Source organism: Falco cherrug, chromosome 15, assembly GCF_023634085.1.
Source record: "Falco cherrug isolate bFalChe1 chromosome 15, bFalChe1.pri, whole genome shotgun sequence".
NCBI lineage: Eukaryota > Metazoa > Chordata > Aves > Falconiformes > Falconidae > Falco > Falco cherrug.
In genome coordinates, this window is record NC_073711.1 from 1,652,170 (window position 1) to 1,659,725 (window position 7,556).

A 7,556-nucleotide genomic window follows, 5' to 3' on the forward strand; every position below is an offset into this window, starting at 1 on the left:
TACCCCAGAAGGATGTTCCTGAAGTCAAAATGTTCACACCTCCCAGTTCCCATCTGAACTACTCAAATGAAACAGATTGCCCAAAATATATGAAGGTAATAAACAACAGACATTAAACAAAAACCCAAATCCACTTCTGTTTTCTATCAAATTACTAAAGTTACTGCATAAATAAGTAAAGGATTATTTAAAGGCTATGGCTATTACACAGGGCAGGAGAGTTTGCTCAGCTCTATCTATTCCATTATGCTGGTTTCAGCTACTTCTTTGGAGTAGAGATGCCCACAATTTCTGGGACTTCCTTAAAGGATCCCTCCACCCACGAGGAGTACAGTTATCCTGCACCCTGATGGCTTGCAGTCAGAGCCTTTCTTCTAAGGCATCTGAAGATGACAAAAGACATCTGCTTATTGCAAGCCCCGGTTTACCAAACATCAAGCAGGAACTCACATACACACATGTGCCCTCAGGCTTGACACTAGGACGCAATGGCCAGCCTTCAAAGAGGAGAAGCTGGCAGGCTCCCCATGCCTCAGAATCCAGGGCTGCAAGTGCCCTGTCATCCCCAGATAGCTTGACTTCAGTTGGCCCCAGCTGATAAAGTCATAAGCAAAGAAAACATCAAGTGCAGGGTCAGCATGGGCTCGTGGGAACAGCAGCGATGTGGCTTTGCAGCCTAGAGATGCTTTCTGAGCCATCCCCTCTTCCAGAGGGAAGGAAGAGTCCCAGCACCCCATGTGTTCCAAACAAGCCTAATCCTCTGCTCACCCATCCTGACTGGTGGGAAGGGATATGGCAGCAAACAAACACATAGACACAGGCAGATGCAAGTACTCAAACAACGACTATTTTCTAGTCCTTTGCAAAGAAGCACATCAGCAGAGTTTGGTAGGATCCAGCCTAGAACTACTGGTGGTTTTGTAGTGTGGGGTCCACGCGAGATTACCTGTAGCTCCTCTTGGGCTGGTACAGGTCAGGCTGGGGATCGTTGACAACAGAATGGGGGAAGTGGGGCTCTTCATTCCACTGCTACAGAGCTTTCCCAAGCCAATGGAGCATCTCTTCGGGCTACCCCATAAGACAGGAAAGGAGCAGAGGGCAGGATAGATGCTGGCACCACCATTTGCTCTCTTTACTGTCCATTGCTATGCTCATTGTGCCAGGGGTTAAAACTGGGGGATATCAGCCTGGAGAGGGTAAAGGATATGACAAAGTTCAGAGGTCAGCAGTACTAGAGGGCTTGACAGGAATGAAAACATTTGCTGCAGAAAAGCACCCCTGGAAAGATGCCGGAGCTGTTCTCTGGGACTCCAGACCTCTCAGGCAAAGAGGCAGGGTAAAGAAAACACTGGCAGCAAGATTTGAGGAATATGACTAGAAATGCAGGCACAACTTTTTTTCTTTTCTTTTCTTTTTTTTTTTTATAATAATGCCAGTGAAGATGACAGTTTGGGAGTTAGTTTCAGAGCTTTTGATGCCAGCATTCCCAGTGCCCCAGAACTAAATGCAAGCCTTCCTGGAGGCTCACTAAACAAAAATACACTGAGCATTCAAGTCAGAGAAAAACAGGCCTCCCAAAAGCAGGAGGATTTGCCCAACCACAACCCTAAAGAAGCATATTCCCAAAGGATTTAGTCATGCAGGTCTCCAGCAGCTTCCTCTCCAGAACATTTTACGTGTTTGAATTCCTAAAGGACTGTCTCCAAGCTTTCCTATTTCCTATTCAGGTCGAGATGAGAGCCACTGTACCTGACACCTGCACGAGTACCCTCCCCAGCACCCCTGCTCCTGCAGCACACTCCCTGCATTTGGGTGACGTGGAAGGTTCGGACACAACCGTTGTCTTCCAGCCACTCCACATTTGGGGTAACACAGATGCACACTCTGGGAGATACAGCAGGGAAAGCAGGTACAGCCCCTTGGCTAATTAGCAGGATTAATTGCAGTCAGGCTCAAAGTGATGTTGAGTGAATAATATTGCTTCCAATGGCGATGATAACTTTTCATGACACTGTGTTTCAGAGCAGAGCACAGGAACAGATGAGTCAAGCCCAGAGGTAGAGAGGGACGGCAGGATCTGCGGAGGGCACATAGAAGCAGCCAAAGCACTGCAGCAAGGCAGGAAGGCAAAGGAAATGGCAGACGAGAGGTGGTGTGAAGGAGCTGGAACAGGCAATGAGATGGTCCCTGTGGCAGACTCCCCGTTCTTCCCCAAGGTGAGCTCAGGAGGCAAACTTGGACGCAGCTTCTCCCTATAGAGATAGGTTTCCCCAACTCGGCCACAAAGTCCTCCTCCATATCCCTGCTCCCAGAGGTGCACCTCTACCACAGGGCACCACCCCATCATCAGGGCACCACCCAGACCACTGCTCCCTCAAGGGGCAGGGAGCTGAGGGGTTACCCCAGGCAGCAGGGCAGAGCCTCACCAGCCAGAGCCTGTCCCACAGGACCTGAGCCAGGTGAGCAGAGCAGGGCTGGAGAAGGCAGCCAGCTTCAACCAAGAGCTGAAATTGTTGGGTAAGCTCATGGTGGCAAGGCACATTTTGAGATGAAGTCAACCTAACCCATGGGTCAGGACATGGCTCAACAGAGCCCGTGGCCCAGCAGGGAGGCAGGGCTGAGGTGGAAACTAGGGCTCCCACAGCTGAACTGAAATAGAGCTCTGGGTGGGGGTGGAAGACTCAGATGAGGCTGTTCAGGGCTATTAAGACCAATTAGTGCCCTAAGGATCCTGACAGCCATCTCCAGCCCAGGCCTAAACACATTTCAGGGTAAACAGCTTTATTCAACTTGCAGGAGCGTGAATGCGTGTGTCTGTGTCCCTATGTTAGGGGTGTGTAAGGTGAGCCTCTTAATGATTCTTCCAGATATTTCTCTGCTGTGTGACCTTCTCTGCTATGATCTGATTCCTCTTGTATGGTCACACACAAAACACAGTGCACAACTGAGTCTGTGGGACAGTCCCAAACTCACTTATCTGCAGGTTAAATCCGGTGATTCAGGCTTGAAGCAGAAGCAATTATTTTTCTTTATCAATGTTTTAAGGACTGCTGTTCCAGTGGTTTTGACTAGAAAGCCATCAACATGTTCCCACAGTTGGCAAAGCTATGAGGGATGGACACCCTAATCTGTGCCTCTCTCCAGACCACAAAGATACGCTGATCACGCCAGCAAGCCGATTTCTTGCTGTGACACAACATCATGGGACTTGGCTTTGCTTTGGGGTTGCAGCTTTAAAGAGTTAAAAGTTAACTCCCAGGCAGAGCCATGCACTGGGATGACTGACTCCAAGATGAGCAGGAGGGCGCAGATTAAAGGCCAGGAACAAACTGCATTTTAGCTCAGAGCTCTGGAGAACTACTTCCTATGAGTATCTCAAACTGGGAGTGCTAGACCTACAGTTACTGGTCGAAGACAATCCCAGAGCACACAAACAGCCCAAAACTTCGTTGCCATTCACTTCATCTTCAGTTGGCATCTTCCATCATAGGAGCACTCTTTTGGTTACACTCATTCACAAGATCTTTGCTATGATCTAAGAAATGATCTAAGAAAGATCTAAGAAATCCATGCTTATTAACCCTTTCCCTTGTGATATTTAAGCATCGTACAGACAGGAACAGGTTAGGTAGGAAAGAGCTGAAGGCTGTTGAGGTAGATGGCCACTAGGTGACCCAAAGCCTATGCTAAGAGGGACAAAAGGATGTAAGAGGATGAACACTGGACAAACCGAAGAGATGAACCAGGTACTCCGGACAGCTACACTTAGTGCAAAAATGTGGATTTTTTTCACACCTTAGCTTCTTGCATAGGAAATAAATTGAAGAAGCCATTAAAATTTAGCTGCAGAGGGAGGTTTTCAAAGCACATCCTTCCAGCAGCTCGAAGTTAAAAGTGAAAGCTATGTGCTCTTTCTTGTGATATGATAAGGCTGTGGTATTTCATTTCAAGACAGATCTGTCTTTCTCCTCAACAACTATGACTGAAGCATTAGCAGCAGACACTGACGGATGATGGTCTTTGGAAGGATCTCATCCAGCTGCTCTCTCAAGGACTTAAGAGTATGTCTGATTTCCAAATGAAATCTTAGCTCCAGGCTGCAAATCAATGGACCAGGCTTAAAGGTAGCGTGAAGACGAAGTATCCGTCTCCTTCTCATCTAATATATCAATAAGGAGTCAGTGTTTTTCTGAGCTATGGCTCCTTTGAGCTTGCCATGCATGGGACCAGCCAATCCTGCCAAGCCACCTGCGTGCTGCTTGCATGGGCATCAGTTAGGCACAAACGGCAGCAGAAAGCCAAATTAATTACACTTGACATGTCTGCTTTAAGACGTAAGGGCAGTCTGAATAAAACGGATCCCATGAAGCTGTTGCTTGCCAGCACGGTGCTGCATTGCTGGTTGCTGCTGGACGGGACTGTGGCTTAATTCAGAGGTAGCTTCTTCATTCTGATAATTTAAGTGACTCTTAACATCAGCCTTGAAACTGAATGGTGTTTCAAGAGCACTAGCTGACCGTACAAGAAGTTCGCTGTTTTCCTGGGGGTCTCCAAAGGGGGCTGGAGCCATCCTTTGTCTCCAACAGAACAGAAAGGCGCATTCATCCCTCTGTCACATGCAGAAACATGACTGTCCCAGAATAGGGCTGCAGAAGACCTCCCCAGTGGGGTCAGGAGGAGAGGTGCCGTGCGGACTCGTGCGCTCTGGGAAGAGAGCCAAGGAAAAGCTGCAGCCCTCCAAACAGGCCAAAGGGTTAAAGAAGGCATCGCCCGATGCTCCGTGACTTCTGCTCTAGGTGGGGGTGGGCTATTTGAGGTGCGTATTTCCTGATCCCTCTGGGGAGTGTAAGTGTGCAGGGGGGCAGACCCCTTTGGGAATGGTGGGAGGCCACCCCCCCACCCCCCCCACCCCCCCACCGCCCTTCAAAGTCACCAGCTGGTAATGAGCTTCTTCGTTCCCTTCACTCCCTTCGCTCAGACCGCTGGCCCAGCCTCAGTGTCACAGGCACCCACCAAGGTACAGAAATGCGTCAGTGAGGCCCAGAGTTGGCTTTGGGACAGATGCTTGCAAGTTGGGGACCTCAGTGAGCGTTACTGACCAAAACGGGGGGTACCAGCTGACTGCCCTTCAAAGGAGGCCAGCGGTGGGTTATACGCACCCAGCCCAGCCCACTAGCTGGCTTTACCCTATGCCTCCATCCTCAGAGGCTCATGTGGTCTGCCACACACTAGGAAGTCTGAAGCTGGAGAAAAGAAAGCAAAATCACTGCACGGCAATGTCAGCACAGAAAGTGAGAAACAGGATCCTCAAGCAGACTCCATAAGCAGCCTTCTCCCCAATAAAAAGCATAAAGTGACGGTTACAAATAAAACATTCAACTTAAAAATAAAAGCAAACCAAGAAAACCAGATCACTCAACACCTGCCCATCACCTGTGTTGCTTCTGGCCCCTGAGCTGCTTAGAACAAAGCGCTGTTGGGGGCATGTCTGCCCATGCGGTATCACATCTCTGTCTACAGAGCAGGCATGCACCCAGGCTTGAGGAGCCATGGAGAGATGGGAGGGTGACGGATCCCTAAGATGGACTCTCCAGTTTGGGATGGGGTGAAGAAAGAAGAGTCTGAATGGACGTTTTGTTCTCTGCTTTTTGGAGTGAGGAGTTTTTTCCATAAACAAGGGTAGGCAGTAAATAAAGACATGACTTTTCTATGGATTATCCACAGGCCTGATTCATCAAATATTCAAGGAAACATGGAAATGAATCAGTGGAGAAACACAGATAACTTGTTTTCACACAGAGAAAGAAGGAAGTTCCCAAACAACCAATATAGATTATCTCTACCCCATCTACATATCTTGACCACTGAGAAAAGACAGGCCGGGCAAATTCTCAGTGGCATCTTTGGCCAAATCCAAAGCTGAGAGGAAGTTAATCCCTTCTTGTGTCTGGACCCACTCAGAAGAAGGGCTGTAACAGGGTATACGTACAGCAGTATTTTAGTATGCAGTGCTCCCATAAGTAGCAGAGATCCTGCCCAAATTCACTCATGATCCCCATGAAAAGGGCTGAAAAGGGTAGCCACAAATTTGAATGTGGAGTCCATTATAAACCAAGGCAAGTACAGCATTTCTTCCATCGCATTGCCAACAATGCCAGCAATAACGCTAGAAAGCTTTCCCTGTTGAGAGTTGTCTCAATTGTTGTGGTCTGATCTTCATTACTTCTTGAAATTAGAAGTCTTTTATTAATTTCATGATCTGTTCCTCAGTGATTTAGTTCTCCTTATGCATCAGCACTAAGTTACTTTGTTCTTTTCTCAGTTCCTAAAGGAGACCCGATCAATCTCTTCTGTCTTCTCACTTTACCTAGTTTAAAGTCTAAGATCTGTATCTATACCAGTACAAAGTTTTACAGTCATAGATTTACTGGCACATTCCACAGTAATGAGGATTTTTTTCATCTGTGCCTCCAAGGTGCCTTTGAAAAATTTCACCTTACAGGTTGGATAGGGTCCCCACCTTTTGCTGTGAGGAGGTTTGTGGAGGTTGCAGTCAAGTCAGGAGTCCTCCTTGGTGCCTCACACAGCACAGATGGACTGAGCTGGTTTGAGAAGTCTGAAGGGAGAGTTTAGGAATTAACATCGATTTTATGAAATCTCTGAATCTTGACATCTATCCCCCTAATCCTTCTGCTGACAGGGCAGGATCTTAGGAAGTCACAAAAACCCCCAGGACGAAGGATGCTTGGGCAGCACTGGGGAGGAAGGGCATGCCTTCCTAACAGGGGGCTTGCTCTCCCCTGAGAGAGCCGCTGAGAGAGAAGTTTACACCCATCAGACACAGACAAAACCAAAGCCCGTGCTTTTGGAGAGGACAGTGTAGACTCTGAGGAGATCTCAAACGCAATCAGCAAGAGAAACAGATGTTATAACACTTGTGGGTTAATCTGTCCATTTCTCATGTTACCTTAAGAAAAGAGCAGTTATGATTTCTTGCAAAACCCTCACTGACAGCTTCAACTATTCTGTGTCATCAGAATAATAAATGGCCAAAGGTCTATGAAAACGTATTTTAAGATATAGTAACTGAAGACCAACAGGGCTGAAGGCAGCTGGGGTCCAACCTATCATTTCAAATAGCGAGCAGCAGAAATACCTGTGCTCCAAACGCAGCAAACGGGTCCCATGAAGATACCGTGCAGGCACCTGCTCAACTCTGGAGCTTACAAGGACCAGAGTAAGACACGTTGGGGTCTAAACTCAGCAGCCCCATATTTATCAGGATGAAAAATAATAACTGGGGCTGCAAAGGCGTCTGCAATTGCAGGATGGATATGGGCCATCTCCTGCCCGATGCGCTGCTCCCTAGCATGAAGGCAGAGTTTGCAGCAAAGCACAGAACTGTTGCTTCCCGTGAAAATTTGTTCAACCATAATGCTGTGAATCTGTCCCTGTGTGCAGCTACCCAGCCAGCCGCAGTTCCTTAGCCTCAGGGTGATGACAGTCACTTGTTTGCCTCTGAGTTTTGAGGAATCAAAATTACTTGTCCATTCTGT